We start from the raw sequence: 16721 nt of genomic DNA, 5'->3' as shown, positions 1-16721 counted from the left end.
TATTTTATATCATGCTATCTTAAACGGTCAGAGATAAAGAGCTAAGTAAAAAGGAATCCATTTCATCGTTACAGTCCAGTTTTGCATTGTCCTATAGTTTTAACTTGATACTTTCATCACTGTGCATTTTGCTGCCGCAGAGGCTTTGATTTTGATACTAATGAGTCAGGATGCACTCACTTGAACTCCAGGTCTCTGCGGAAGCAAAGATTGTCCTCCAATCCCTTAGAGATTAATCCTCTATATGCGTGATACCGGGAGTTGTCAATTGAAACCTACAGATAGGAGGATGGAAGAGAAAGAGAGAGAGAGAGAGAAAGAGAGTGGAGAGAGAAACAGAAAGCTTGTCTAGGGCCGCCCCATGCTTTCTGTGATTGATGGAGTGGACAACGCCCAATTCTTCTGATTTTCTTTCAAATTCTCTCTGAAGAGATTATCTCTGTAAGAAGGTGTGGCCTATTGATAAATGAGCAGAGTGATATTTTAAAACATGTCACCATGAATTTACAAACTAATATCATAACAATCTTTTTACAATTTCCTTTCTTACCTCAGCATTTATAAAATAACTTTCAAACCAGCTAGTTACTCTCTACCTCTTCAGAACCACTTTGAATAAATGCATAGAATGATACACTTCAGAATATTCCGTTCGAAAAGCAAGGAATTTTCCCAACTCTTTTCTGTGAGTTGCCGTCTTTTGGAGATCATTTTTTGTTCAAATTCTCTGGGCCCGATTCTCAGAACTAACTTAAGACAAAATCCTAAACCTACTACCATTTACTCATTTTGGTATTCGCAGAAGACACTTACTCCTTTTGGTATTCACAGACAGCATTTACTCATTGATGAGTACGTGCCTTCTGTGAATACCAAAATGAGTACGTGCACTTACTCATTTTGATATTCACAGAAGGCACTTACTCATCAATGAGTAAGTGCCTTCTGCGAATACCAAAATGAGTAAGTGCCTTCTGTGAATACCAAAATGGTAGTACATTTAGGATTTTTGCTTAAGTTAGTTCTGTGAATCGGGCACAACATTTTTGCTTCCCAGAAATGATTTTGCCCAGAAGTGCTTTAATATCTAAGTTCAGTTGTCTAACTTACTTCTGAAAACCTATACATTAAGGTAGTTCTCTTCTGTTCGGGACAATAATTATTCCATTGTTTGAGTTCCAAAAGATTAGTGAGTTCACTGTGCATGAAACAACAATGATGCCAATTGTTGAACTCAAAAGATTAGTGAGTTCACTATACATGCAGCAAAAAGTGTGCCAGTGTTTGAGATCAAATACTAGTGCACTAACCTTCTATCTTCGAAGCCTCTCTTGCAGGTATTCTTCGTTTAGGATTTCTTATTGTCTTGACTTTTCTATCTTTCTGTTTTTTTCCGAGGAGCTGGCTAGCCAGAGCCCATGATGAAGGAGCACAGGCCATTGTGTGAACTGGATGAGGGATGCTGCAGGATGGGGTTGAGGTGTGAGCTATGCTGGAACAGGTAAGTCTTTACCAGAGCTCCTCTCCCTAAGAGAAACTCAAAGCCAAGCAAGTCTTCCAGGACCATGCAAAGAAGGCCGCCCAGTCGCATGCTTCATCTGAAACCTTGTGAGATTTCGGATGTAGTTTTAACATGGAAAGGCCGCCCCCCAGACAGTATGGAGGCCTAAACAAATGACAGCAGAAGCTTTGACAAATGCTTCTCTTATTAAAGCGGGGTAGGTAGTTTGTTTGATGAACTTTAGGGGAGAATATTAAGATGCGCTTAAAAAGGGCACGTGGGAGACCGAATCTGGAGACATCATGGTGAAGGCGTTCCCTTTAAGACCAAGGAGTGGGGTGCAGGCATAACAGGCACCTTCCTTTTTAACCCGCACTTTGAACTGAAAACAGCATGTTCATGTAACATAACATAACATAACGTGCATTTGTAAAGCGCATTCACCCGTAGGTATCTTGGTGCTGAATAACAGATGTTTATTGTACAAACCCTTCACTTAAATTCTCTAGAATAGGTGACACAAAAACTCAGCATCACAGTGGACTCCAGACCACCCAGAACCAAAAACAAACTCCTGCTTGAGAAGTAGTATCTTATGCGGGAACATACTGAAATGAAATGAAATTAAATGAAATATGGTATTTGTTAGAGCGCAGAGCGATTAAAAAGCCAAGTTTTTAGATTCTTCCTGAAGGAAAGCAGGTCTGTGTTTAACCTCAAGTCCTCCGGAAAGCTGTTCTACAGTTTCGCACCTAGGACGCCAAAGGATCTGCCTCCCGTACGTGCCAGATGTATCCTGGGGACGCTGGCCAGGTTGGCATTGGAAGAGTGCAGCGGTCTAGAGGTAGTGTAGTGATTAGCCCGTTTGATTAGGTAACTGGCTCCTACTTTGTGAACCGCTTTGAAAAAGATGGTCAGGCCTTTGAAATCTATCCGTTCTTTTATGCGGAGCCAATGTAGGGATGCAACAATCAGAGTCATATTAGATCTGGGTTTGGGTTTAATGATGGCTCTGGCCGCCGTGGTTTAAACCACTTGTAAGCGCCAGATCGGAGATTTAGAAAGGACAAGATACAGGCAGTTGACATAATCAAGCTTTGAGGTTACCATCGCCTGCACCACTATCTTTCTGCTCTCCAGTGGAAGTAGTGACAGGAATTCTTTTAGCATACGGAGTATGCCGAAACAAGTGCCAGTGAGATTATGAATCTGAGAGTGCAAGGAGAGTGATTTATCAATCACAATTCCTAAATTTTTTGGTTTCTCCTTTTCTATGGGTGGAGGTGGAAGATCTTCGGGCCACCAGGAGCTCCATTCAGAAATTTCCGTTTTGTCAGCATTACACTTAAGCTGATAAATTTTAAACCAGTTGAACACTTTCGTGAGACAGGCCCTGATCCTTGCCCTATGAAAGTCTAAGCCCTTATCACAGCTGAAAATCAGCTGAGTGTCAGCAGCATAGGAAACAATCTTGGCGCCCTCTTCCTCTACCATGAATGCGAGGGGGGATAGATAGTTATTAAAGAGGGTGGGGCTGAGAATGGAGCCCTGAGGGACACCCACATCAGAGGCAGGCACAGAGATGAAAACGAAGGGAGTCAGATATCCTGAGATCTATTACCCAAAAAGGAGGACATCCATGTCCAGGCGGTCCCAAACAGGCCGATGTCTTTGAGCTTGTTTAAGAGCCTATCGTGTGGGACCGTATCAATGGCCGCCGACAGGTCAAGCAATATCGGACCAGCCTTGCCTCCCTGGTCCAGTCTGCCCCTAATGAACTCAGTCACCTCCAACAAAGCGTACTCTGTACTGAAGTTAGCCCTAAAGCTGAATTGGGATTCATGAAGAAGCTTCCCATCTTCAATGTGTTTACTGCAGGGCCTTGTTTACATGCTCCTCTAGTACCTTAGAGAAAGCAAAGAAATTGGGCTATAGTAGACTGGATCTATCCGGTTGGCGTTAGCCTTTTTTATCAATGGAAGAATATTTGCATGTTTTCATAATTTTGGCATAGTGCTTGAGGAAAGGTAGGCATTAAAGAGCTGATGTACTGTAGGGTTAATAATGGGTGCCAATAAGGTCAGGATATTTGCTGTGCAGGGGTCGAACGGGGAGCCCGACTTAAAGTTTTGAAGGAGGGACAATGACTCTTCCAGCTGGAGCTCCAGGAAAGCGTGTAAAGGTGGAGGATTCAGGTTTTGAAATTTACTGTTAACACTATAATAGAAAGACCGCTTATCTTCTGAGATATCAGAGAAAGCTTGTTGAATCCAAGAGATCTTTTTATGAAAAAATTGTGCAATCTGCTTTGACCATTCTTCTGCGCATGTCCCTTCAATTAAGCCGGCTTTCTGTGAGGTGAAGGATTTCACTATCCTGAAAATTTCTTTACTTTTGTTTTGGGAAGTAATCTAGGAAACGGAACGCACCCCCATAGAACATGAATACATTAACTGAATTTAAACTGTGTGCTGTTACCCCGGAGGGGTGTACTGGTGTTACAGGATCAGGTTACCGAAAAGGTGTGAGAAATGAAGAGGAACAGAAAGGCTTGGTTTCAAATGTTTCTGGAAAATTAGACAGTCATGGATCATTCATGAGTATGGAAAGGGGCAGAGTGTTCCAAAGCTTAGGGCTAGAAATGAGAAAGGGTGTCCAACACTAAGCTCCTTTCGTGATAAGGGTAACAGAAAATAGGAAAGCAGAGGAAGATAGGAGTATGCAAATAGAAAGCTATTCAATGAATTTCACTTTCTGATGTAAGAGGGGCCAGAGTTGTTGGAGGCTCAGTGACAAAATCTAAGACATTTAAAAATGGAACGCTTATCACTATGAATCAAATGCAGTTTAGGTTTTAACCTTTTTAATATTATCACACTGCAGTCCAAAACAGGTGAAGTCAAGACATCATAAGCAAAGTAAGCAAGTCACACCTCGTATTTGTTGCCTAGCAAAACCTAAACTTAAACTTAATTTTCAAATTCAAGCTAGTCCCCGCTCATGTGGAAGCACTGCTGGTTGTACCAGGCCCTGAGGTTGAATAAAGCTAAAGAAGAGGATACAAGAACACTTTTCTACATCATGTCTTAGAAAGAACTACTAATCAACAAGCAGTATTTCCAACCCTTTTACCCTCCAAGTGAAGATCGCCTGAGCTGCTGATTATCTCTACCCTCCATCAAGTGGGGGCAATGACGTGGAATCATCGTGACCCGTTGCAGTCTGCCAGCAGGTTTTACATGAAGTCTCCGGCAGATACCACCTGGGAGAAGACAAACCTCTTCCCAGCCAAATCAACTTTCAATCACCCTTCATAAGTCTCCAAAGCATGTGCTTCCTTCTACTGCCAGTCTTGGTTTCACCTCCATTAAACCCCTCTTTCTGGCCAATTTCCCAGAGCTAAAGTCAGGAAAGAGAAAGAGCCTGCCCTGCCTATCATCACTCTGCCCTTTTTATCACAGCTCCAAGCTGTCGGTGTCTCTGTTACCTGGCTGAGAGAGTAACCATCACCTTCCTGCACCTTCAATGTTGTCACTATGTTACTTCCGGGTATTCTATATAAACTTCCCAGAGCCTGCTGCAGCACCTCCGCTTCCAAGAGTAGGAGCTCACCGAAACCCACACAGAGTTCTGCTTATAGTGCAGTTGCCTGGATATATGCTGGAACCCCCAGCACCCTCAGTTGTGTACCTCTGCGTTGACTGTCAACTCACACAGGTTTAGATTGCAGCAGGGTGGCCACTTCGATCACATAGGTTTTGATAGTTCCTCCAAAACGTGCATAATTTTTTGCAGCCTTCTGTTCCTTCTCAACCCTTGATAGTCTATTTGTCAATCCTTGCAATTTACCTTCTATTGCCTTCACAACCTTCTCAAAACTGGTAGATATTTCGGCCAGTTCTGTCCTTACACTTAGGGAAGGTGATGCGTCAGTTCGTTGAATCGGGGAGGTGATGCATCGGTTCCTTACTGCAGCGCAGGGGAGGTGATACGTCTGTCCCTTACCGGAGAAGAAGTGATGCGTTTGTTTCTTACTGCGCGGGGAGGTGATGCGTCGGGTTCTTACTGCGTCTCCCTACGAGGCAACCAACTTGGCGCCTCAATGCAATGTGACGATCTGGAACGATGCGTGAACTCTTCAGGCGCAAAACTGGCCTTGCATCAAACTCGGTGCGATGATCTCGGACTTCGGAGATCGGTGCACTTGATGCGGCATGCATCGATTTCATGAGCCGTGCAGGCGCTGCAACAGTTTCTTTGGCGATGCGTCGGAAACAGGTACGGATGTGTCTCGCTTCTTAGAAGTTGTGTTACTTTTCCAGCTCCCAGCGGAAAATAGTCTCTATAGGTCCAAAACAACAGCAGGCACATCTTTGCAGGTCAGAACTCCCTACAAGGCCGTTCAGGGTAGCTGGTGGTGAAGTCTTTGTATCCCTGAGACTTCAGAACAGGAAGCAAGCTCAGTTTCAAGCCCTTGAAGATCTTTTCCTCAAGCAGGTGACAAAGCAATCAGCAAAGTCCTTTTCTCCTTTCCTTGGCAGCAAGTAGCCACTGCAGGCCAACCACAGAGAGCACACAGCACAGGGGCAGTGTTCCTCCAGCTTCTCCGGCTTTCTCCTTGGCAAAGGTTCTTCTTGATTTCCCAGAAATGATCTAAAAGCCTTGGGTCTGGGCCCCTCTTTTTATACACAAAAACATTTGTTCTCTGATGGCAGAGAGTGTCTGTACAAAGCCAAAACCAGTTCTGTCCTCACTGGTGCAGCTTCCTGGCAGGAGTTGTAGACAGCATTGTTGAAGGCAAACCAGGCACATTCAGGTAAAAGGAAATCTCCTCCCCCTACTCTAAATACAGCCCAGGTCTATTCAGCTCTGCCATGACTCATCAGGCTCTCTTTAGGCACTGCTCATCCCCAGTCCCTGTCATCCAAAGCCAGACATGCAATACAAAAACCTAGCAGAGGCACCAAGAATGGCTAAGCAAGAAAATACCTGCTTTCTAAAAGTGGTATTTTCAAACACAGAATGCAAAAATCACCCTCACTAAAACAGATGCATTTTAACATTCTGAGTTCAGGCATATCAAACTTTATTTTCCTACCATGTTTCCAGGGGCAGTTATGTTTTTAAGATGTTATAAAAAAAACTCCCTATTCTATCCTATGGGAGCAGGTAGCCATGCAATAGTGAAAACAAAATTGGCAGTATTTCAATATTAGGACATGCCACACATATCAGAGCATGTCCTACCTTTCATATACAATGCACCCTGCCCACAGGGTTACCTGGGGCATACCTTAGAGGTGACTAACATACAAGAAAAGGTCAGGGTAGGGAATGGCAAGTGTGTGCACCTGCCAAGTCTATCCGGGAGTCCCAGACTGCACACAAGTTCTGCAATGGCAGGCCAGAGTTACATTTTACAGGCTGCTTCTGTGGGTGGCCCAATCAGTGCTGCAGCCCACTAGCAGCATTTGATTTGCAGGCCCTGGGCACACACAGTTCACTGTACTAGGGTCTGACTAGCAGATCAAATATGCCAATCATGGAATCACTAATCCATAACAATAATTTTACAAAGGGAGCAACAACACACTGCAAAAACACACGAGGTAGAAGCAAAAATGCACGGCAGACCCACACCTATGGTTCCAGGTCTAACACATTTCCCCTCCAGCTGAAATGTGGGGAGAACTACCCACCTTTTGGGAGTTCTCTTCACTGAAGCGAAAAGATCTGGACAGTCCATCAGCATTGGCGTGTTCTGTACCAGGGTGGTATTCCACCGTGAAGTTCATCCCCTGTAGGGAAATGTACCACCTCAACAATTTTGGATTCTCACCCCTCATTTGCATCAACCATCTGAAGGGCCTGTGGTCTGTCTGAACCCGGAAGTGAGTCCCAAACAAGTAGGACCTCAGCTGCTTTAGCGCCCAGACCAAAGCAAATGCCTGATGCTTATTCGCACTCCACCTCTATTCCTGTGGAAGTAAACTCCTACTAATGAAGGCTACAGGTTGGTCTAGGCCCTCTTCATTTAGCTGTGAGAGCATAGCCCCCACACCATGCTCTGAAACATCTGTCTGCACAATGAATTCCCTTGAGAAGTTGGGCGCCTGAAGCACAGGCGACGTGCACATGACAGATTTCAGGGCATCAAAAGCCTTCTGGCTGGCGTTAGTCGAATTCACCTTCCTGGGCTGCTTCCTGGAAGTCAGCTCTGTCAAGGGGGAAACAATGATGCATCACCCCTTGACAAACCTCCTGTAATAACCGGTGAGTCCTTAGAAGGCTCTCACCTCCGTCTGAGTCTTGGGGGTTCCTAAGGCTGAATGGTATCAATCTTGGGCTGTAGGAGCACCACCTGGCCGCTCCCTACCTGGTCCCAAGCACACCGCAGAAACCTGCCTGATCTGGCACTTACCCTTACGCCTTGATCGTGAGGCTTGCCCTCTGCAGAGCCTTCAACACTTCCCAGAGGTGGTGCAGATGTTCCTCCCAAGTGGCACTGAACACTGCGATGTCATCCAGGTAGGAACTGAAATCCTCCAGTCCAGCCAACTCCTTGTTGACCAACCTCTGAAAGGTGGCCGAGGCATTCTTAAACCCAAAGGGCATCACCCGGAATTGGTAGTGCCCCTCTGTGTTGAGAATGCTGACCTCTCCTTTGCCCCATCAGTTAAGGCAATCTGCCAGTACCCAGATGTTAAGTCTAACATGCTGCATGAATGGCGCTCCCCAGGCGCTCCCCAGGCTGTCGACACTCCTTCTCACTGTGCTAGCCAAACACATGGTTGCCACTGACAGTTCTCTTGCACCCGTAAGTTTGTGCCTCTATTAATTTCTGCCAGACGTCACAGAACCCGAAACCAATGCCTTCATGATTTGATTTGATTTGATTGATTTGAATTTTATATAACACAGCATCTGCTCTTGGGCGTTTTTGTGCTGCCTTTCTTAGGAGACAATGAGGAATAACAAAGGAAGAGTGATGAGCCAGGTCTTCGGTGAATTCCAGAAAGTGAGATAGTTGGCTTGGTTCCTCAGATTCCAAGGTTTCATTCATCCGTCGTGACCCGTCACCTTGACATCAGGTACAGCAGAGGTGCTTCACCCACTTCCAGCTGAGCTCTGGCAGATCTGAAGCCATGGGACAGACACTACTAAGTCGAAGATCGGGGCCCTCATCAGGAGAACGCAGATGTTTGCCATCCTGTTCATCCATCAATGCACTTTATGAAGGTGATTGGAAATCAGAGCATGGGGTGTGAGTCACAGAATGATGTGATTTGCTGTTTTCTGGACTACATGCAGTTGCTGAAATTGATAGGATGGAACTCCCGGATAGAGGGAGTTACTGTAGTTTAAGTGGGACATCATAACATGTGGCATCTAAGGAATAGACCATGAAATGCCTGGAGGGAGTAGAATGTAATGATGCAGGGAGAATGAAAGGTGGTTAGAGTGGATTATTGGACTCCAGATTTTGGCTGAGAAGTTGTATTCATTAATTATTTTGAAAATATAGAACCTGCCTTTGGTTTAATGACTTCGCAATGTGCTTGTACTACCATTTTTGAGAGGTCACGGAGAGCAGAGAATGAGTTTCAAGAGCATTCAGAGCTAGTATAAGCAACTTGTGGCAGCATGGGCAACTTGCATGTACAAAGAGAGAGAAAGGAATTAAAACAAACATTGGCATAGCCAATAGGTCTCACCTGTGGAAGTGTATTAGTGTATTGCCATGAAGCACATTATCCTGGGTGCTGTGCCGCCAGGGATTGAAGAGCTATACAACTACTACACACTGGGTTATGCAGTATGATTCAGGAATACATGCTTGCCTCAGGAAACATTTATGGACACATTCCAAGGTTTTTTAAGGCACAGACAGAAAGACAAGTGACTTGATGCAAGTCAACAGCACTATAACATTCTGTGTGCATCTGCATTACTAGACTATTGAACAGCCTATGAAAAAAAGCAGTTAAGTACTTTCCAATGGCAGAGACGTCATATCCCTCCTCTCCCAGTTCTCTAACCACCAGGCATGCTTCTACAGAGTTTTCCATTAAAAACACTGCATCCGTTTACTAGCAATCCCCCGGCCCTGCTCTCGGTCCCAGCCTCCTGGTTATAGGAGCACTGGACATAGCAACAACTACAAAATGTTCCCATTTTACAGGTAGAGGAGAAATAATGAATAAACATGAATGGCACTGGCATCACTTAATCTCCAAACACCTAAAAACAAAAACAAAAATAACTTTGTGTAATGTAACTGGCACTTTAATGAAGCACTCCAATACCTTTGGGTCAGTTAAGTTCACACACTGTAAAAACACCCTGAAAAATAACTTAACTTTAGCAGAGAGCAAAAGCAGCACTAGCCAACTTGCAGCCCCGACTAAAAATTAAACATCGGCACTAAAACCAGGGGCTAGTAAAGATGGTAGAAGACACATGGTCATTAAATGGGCCATGTGATTGGTTGCTGAGTCTGGGTATGTTGGTGGTTCTGGGTTGTCGCGCTTTACCCCTGGAATAACGACACGGGAGTCGGAGCTGTACTGGATCACTGCTTCTTTATTGCCTACCAATACTTAACTGCCCCACAGACCAGACAACCCTTTCCTGTTCCTGTTTCCTGTCTAGTTGCCTGTCCTGTCTGAATACAGGGTCAGGCACTACGACACTACAGGACCCACGTCCTCTGCCTCACGACATGACATCTCCCCCCTTTTTAACAAACTAAATTGATTCCCAAGATTTCTCTGATATCTTGATCAGTTGTACAGGGCGGTGGCCCGCCTGTTTGGGTTGAGAGACCCACCTCCATCACAAGCTCAAACTCGGTCTGTTTCTCAGGTGTCAGCGGGGTGCAGTCTGTTGGAGACACTTCATTGTGTCTTTCTGGCTGCCTTGACGGGAGTATCGCTTCCTGTGATGCGGCTGTCAATGGCTCCGCTAGAGGTCGGCTGTTCGTATTCTTTTGTAGTTCTTGTTTGAGCGGCAATTGATCGCCTGCACGTGTGTCCATTGTTTTAGTTTTCTTCCGAGCGCCTGCATGCGCTTCTATGTCTCGTTGTTTTATTCGGTCAAGGACAACACTGTCCTCCTGTCCTTGAACAGGCATCTCAGACAACACAGATGCACGTTTTTCTTCTGACTGATGATGATGACCTCTCTTCCCCCACGTGTTGGCCCCTCTGGGTATGATGACTGGTAGGTCCTTTTCCGCCCAGCGGGTACAGTCACCTGCATCTGTGCTTCTTCTGTGTCCTTTTTGCGTAAGCCTTGCTGACCCCTTCAATGGTGACGGTGTGCTCTTCACGTCATGGTGTTCCTGGGGGTGACATGGCATGTTGTCTTGTGGGGAGTTCGGACATTGCAGGTTGTTGGCCTGAGGTGTGTTGCTTTGGACAAGGAAGGCGGCCTTTGCTTCCACTGTATTTTCAAGTGGTGGACACCGTGACCGTTGTCGGTACCAGGGCTCTGTTGGATTAAGTGATCGTCCGGACATGCTTTCTGAGTCGGTCGACGACGCACTCCTGGAGTCGACGCTGTCCAGGGGACGCTCCTCTGGGTGCATCTTTTGAAGTGTCTTTTGAGTTATTGCTATGGCGGGGCTGCTTGCTAGCCACGTATGTGCTTCCTTGGTTTGGTCTTGGAGTATTTGACTCTTCTCTGTCTGGGGATGACGTGGCTTATCCCCTCGCCGGTGTTTGGTCCTTTCTTCATAATTGTTGAGTCGACTGTCGTCGGTCTCCTCTGTGCAGTCTGTGTCTCTGCTTGATGGTTCTCTGGAGTAATATGTTGGTTTCCGAATATGACGTGACTTGTCCCCTTGCCGGTGTTTGTAATTGTCGTTAAGACCATTGAGTAGACTGTCTTCGGCCTCCTCTGTGTGGTCTGTGTCACTGCTTGATATGTCTCCAGAGTAGTGTGGTGAGTGACTTCTCGGCGTTATGTCAAACCGGTTGTCACGATTCCTGGTTGTCCCCTTCTTTCGTACACCCTTATCTATTGTCCTTTGTGTTGGTGACTCAGGGGGTTCCCTGTCACTTTGTCTCTCGTGATGTCTTACTTCTAGTTCCCTGTCACGATTCCTGGTTGTCCCCGTCTTTCGTACACCCTTATCTATTGTCCTTTGTGTTGGTGACTCAGGGGGTTCCCTGTCACTTTGTCTTTCGTGATGTCTTACTTCTAGTCCGCTTTCGCCCTCCCTCTCTCGATCTTGTTTGACTCCTGGGCTTTCCTCGTGGACATGGGGAGTGTCTCTTTTCTTCTCTTTTTGATTCCTGCTTCCCTGTCACTTTGTCTCTCACGGTATCTTGCTTCTAGTCCGCTTTCGCTCTCCCTCTCTCGGGTTTTGTTTGACTCCTGAGCTTCCCTCGCGGACATGGGGAATGTCTCCTTTCTTCTCCTTTTGTTTCCTGCTTCTTGATGGAATTCTTTGGGCGCTTCCCTCGCTGTGACCCGCTCTCCAATTTCAGCTCTCCTGATGATCTCTTTTAGCGAGAACCGCCCTTGGATGATCTTGCGCTTGGTGTCGGGTTTTGAACAGCCTTCAATCACCCGCAGTCGGATTGCATCTTCATTTGTGAAGGTGTCGAAGTGACAATATGTCACTAGACGTTGCAGTCGGGTAATGAAGCTTGGCAGGGGTTCTAATGGTTCCTGCCGTGCTGCGTTGAAAGCAATGCGTGCATGATCCACGTCTTCCTTCGCGTAGAAATAAGCGAGCAGCGTCTCTCTGAGTCCCCTATATGTCTCTGTGTCTTTTGCTAGGAATGTTTTGATTAAACGTCGGCCTTCGTGACCCACCAGCTGAAGCAGTAGTCGTCGACGTCTGCTATCCCTCCATTCACCGATCGTTGTGAGGAATTCATCCACCGACTCCAGCCACTTGGACCATTCAGGACCTAAACAGTGAGCGCTGGTCTGTGTCACTGGAGGAGATACTCTAATGCAGGGATTGGGTTTATGTGTGTCTTTCCTCATGGGCATGATGGTGTAGTATACAGTCTTCAGGTAAACGGACTTGATTTCTTGAGATCAGCTTGGTCGCCACTTGGTCGTTGGCGGTATGATCCTTTGTTCGTGGTTGTTGTGTTTGGTCGTTCGTGTTTGCTTGCACTGGTCGTGTGTGCTCATTAGGGCTTGTTCTCTTGTACTTGCCAATGCACGTTGTGGTTTCCCCTAGTCTTCACCACTGATTGTTGACTCACGGTCACTTGTGCTTGTTCACTCTTCTATCTCTTGTCTCTACGCAGTCTTGCTTTATTTACTTGTTTGTTGTGTGTGTGTCGGTCTTATTTCGTCACTTGCATCTTGTTTGTTTCCTTCTTGCACTTGCCTGTGCATGTTTCCATGTTAGGCCTCCTACCTTCGCTTATGTTTTCTGTTGACTTCAAGGATTGTATTTTCGCTTATTTTTCTTCTTGCACTTGCCTGTGCTTGTTTCTTCGTTAGGCCTCTAGGCTTTGCTTGTGTTTTCTGTTAACTTCAAGAGTTGTATTTTCTTCCTTCTTGCACTTGCCTGTGCTTGTTTCTTTGTTAGGCCCCTAGTCTTTGCTTGTGTTTTCTGTTAACTTCAAGAGTTGTATTTTCTCACACTGGTTAGCAGATTCCATGACTGCCTGACTCTAACATGGCCGACACATATATTTTAATGGGGGTCTATGGCTGGCGCCTGACTCCAAGATGGCCGCCGCTCGAGACAGACTCTGCTTGTATTTACTTGAGATTTCTTCGTGTAGGTGCTGGGTTTAAAGTCTCTGATTTATTTATTTTGGCTCATTATGTGGGAGCGCAAATGCTCAGGACTCACCCCAGGCTCCTCTGGTGCTGTCGGCAGGCAGTCTCGAGTCCGGTCCTCGCTTTCTCTTTTTCGCGCTCTTTTTTAGCGTCGCGTCGGGACCCCTGCAGGCTCTCAGGTGTCGGGTCACCCTCTGGAGGCACACAGGTAAGCGGGCAATGCCTCCGCTATGCTGATCAGCCGCCGCGTGGACACGCGCGTCATGCGCCTCTTGTGCACGCTCGGCTCTTGCTCTTGCTTCGGTGCCGTGAGTGTTGACGGCTGATGTTCTGGCTCCGGCAGTCTCGGCGCCGAATTTGAATTTCGCGCTTCTTTCGCGCTCTCGCACGACGACGACTGCGGACTCGCTGGTCGGGCCGGCTGCCTCCGGCTGGGTTGCGGGACTGTGTGGGGATACTTACATCCCACCCTCGTCGCCAGTGTCGCGCTTTACCCCTGGAATAACGACACGGGAGTCGGAGCTGTACTGGATCACTGCTTCTTTATTGCCTACCAATACTTAACTGCCCCACAGACCAGACAACCCTTTCCTGTTCCTGTTTCCTGTCTAGTTGCCTGTCCTGTCTGAATACAGGGTCAGGCACTACGACACTACAGGACCCACGTCCTCTGCCTCACGACATGACATGGGTCAATGACTAATTCCTCTCAAAACCCAGTGGAAGTATGTGAGCCAGGCCAGCCATGACAATGACAGGGGGTAACGAGGATTAGATAACCAGGGCTGCCCCCTGCACAGATACCGTCGCAGCTTCTACGCGGGTGTACACAAATAATCCTGCTTTATCACCATCAGAGTGGCAACTGATGCTAAAACAAATGTAAGTCATAATATTGAGGCCTACAAACGTCATCACTTTCACTCGCATGCCCACAAAATATGACAGCACTATATTGGGCATTTGACATATCCCCAGATCCATCAACAACCCATTTTGCGATTCCTTAATAGCGAAAAATACCGATTCGCTATTAAGGAATAGCAAAATTCGAATGCATCAAGAAATCACAAAAAAAATAGCGATTTCTTAGAATTCGTTAATTGTGACTCGCAAATTGCGAGTCGCAATTAAGGAATACCTCCCCATTCATTCCTATGGGCCTAGAGGCTAGAGGCCCATAGGAATGAATGGGAAGACAATCTCAATTTGCGAATTGCAATTAGCGAATCGCAAATTGAGATTGCGTTTTCAAGGGTGCAGGGGTGTCCAAAGGACACCCTGTTGCACCCCTGAAATTGATCTGTGCACATATGTTGCGCACACACATGCCCTTAGGACATGTGTGTGCGCAACATGAAACTTTGAAAAATGCACTTTAGTGCATTTTTCAAAGTTTTTGCTAATTAATGGCATGGTGGTTTCAGTATCTCTAACTTTGAGGCCTTTTACTAATTTGCCTTTATCCTGCTGGGTTGCCCCTCATCCCATTCCCCGTCCTGAAGAAGATCCGTGTGGCTGAGGTTGAAGTTTCCCTCTTTTGCCGTTACATTGGGTCGAAACGTCGACACTGTCCCCTATCAAACTTGGACCATCAACCCCCCGCTGTCCTCTTCCCAACTACAGGAGATACATCCCTTGATCCTTGGTGAACTATATGTGTAGGGAAGTCAATAATCACGCAGGAAACAGATGAAGTCAGAGGAGCATTTATTAGTATCCTCTTGTCTCTTACTCCAAGTTAGTTCTGCTCCAACAGTTCCTCCAATCCTGTCTCCACCACATTCTACCTATTCAAATGTCAATACCACAATCTCCATTCACGAGCTTGTCACGAGTCTCAACACACATGAGAGCTCGTGACCGCTCGTGTACATCCCAACACACCTTCCCCCCTTTAAAAAAAACCAAAAAAAAACATATGTTCCTTAATTTATCACAAAATCAATGACTGTATAATGAATAATGAAAATGTAAATTATAGAATTGTTTAAATTATATTAAACATTCTCTGTGAATTAAAAAAAAACAAGGATTAAAAACTAGTTCATCACAAAATCATTAAACCGAACAGGCAGATGATGAGAATGTATAGCTCTTGTATTGTTTAAGTTACATTCAGTATGTGTACAATCCTCATTCTCTTTTTGTTCCTCAACATCCAGAAAAACATTACTGTCAACATCATCCACTGATTGATTGGCCCCATTAAACAAAGAAACTCTGCTCAAATTCCACACAGAACCACCATCAATCCTAACCGCATTCCTAAAAACTTCAATAACTTTCCTTGGACTTGACCAAACAGGAAACCCTTTACTTACACCCTCTTTCCTTTTAATGCGAACAAAATCGCCCACCTTAATAGAACGACTAGACGTAGAACCAATCCTCTTAACCATATTATGTTTCATGTTATCCTTGTACATTTGAACCCTATGCTGAACAGCATCAAAATCTACTTTTAAACAATTTTCAAAACCAGCTAAGTTCTTTTTCAACCACCAAGGAACTAGCCTTGTACTAGGTTTTCTTCCTCTTAAAAGTTCAAAGGGAGTAACCAATGTTACTGAGTTGGGTGAGGTCCTGTATGCCAACAACATGGACTGTAAAGCCACTCTCCAATTCAATTTACCCTTGATAGAAAGTTGGATAGCCTCTTTGATCACACGGTTGAAACGTTCAACCTGGCCATTTGCTTCAGGATGGAAAACTGCAATCTTTCTATGAATAATTCCACATTTGACAAAAAACTGTTCTATTTCCTTGCTCACAAATTGTGGACCATTATCAGTCACAATCTCCTGAGGAATACCCTCTCTGCAGAAAATTTCATCTAAAAACTCTATCACCTGATGAGAAGTAACCTCTTTAACCATTTTGACCTCAGGCCATTTGGAATAATAGTCAATCAGGACAATACCGAAAGCTTCCTGTTTAGGCAAACAACTGAACGGGCCAATAATGTCTATCCCCAGCTTCCGCCAAGGTCCCGAAGGTAAGTCAATAGGACAAGGCTCTGGACGTAAAGCAACCGCTGTTTTGTCACTGTTAGAATAAAACACACAAGACCGTACAAAATGATCTACACAAAGGTCAATCCCTGGCCACCAGAACGATTCTTTTAAAGGTCTTCTGGTAAAAGATATCCCCAAGTGACCCTCGTGAGCAATTTCAAGTAATGTGTTCCAAATAGCAAAAGGAGGAATTATCTTGTCACCACGAAGAATTACATCACTCTCCACAGCCAGCTCTTCCTGAACTTTAAAAAAAACCATCATGTTGCCAGATAATTTCCTCTGTTCTGGCCAACCATGTACAAGATAATTTTTAACATTGCCCAACTCCAAATCTTTACTCATCTCTTCTCTCCAAACATCCTCCTGCAGAACAAACCGTTCACCACACACCAAATTGACATCCTGAAAAGTAAAAGCAACCTCACACTCATCATCATTAATCA

Source organism: Lissotriton helveticus, chromosome 1_1, assembly GCF_964261635.1.
Source record: "Lissotriton helveticus chromosome 1_1, aLisHel1.1, whole genome shotgun sequence".
NCBI lineage: Eukaryota > Metazoa > Chordata > Amphibia > Caudata > Salamandridae > Lissotriton > Lissotriton helveticus.
This window is presented reverse-complemented; position numbering follows the sequence as displayed.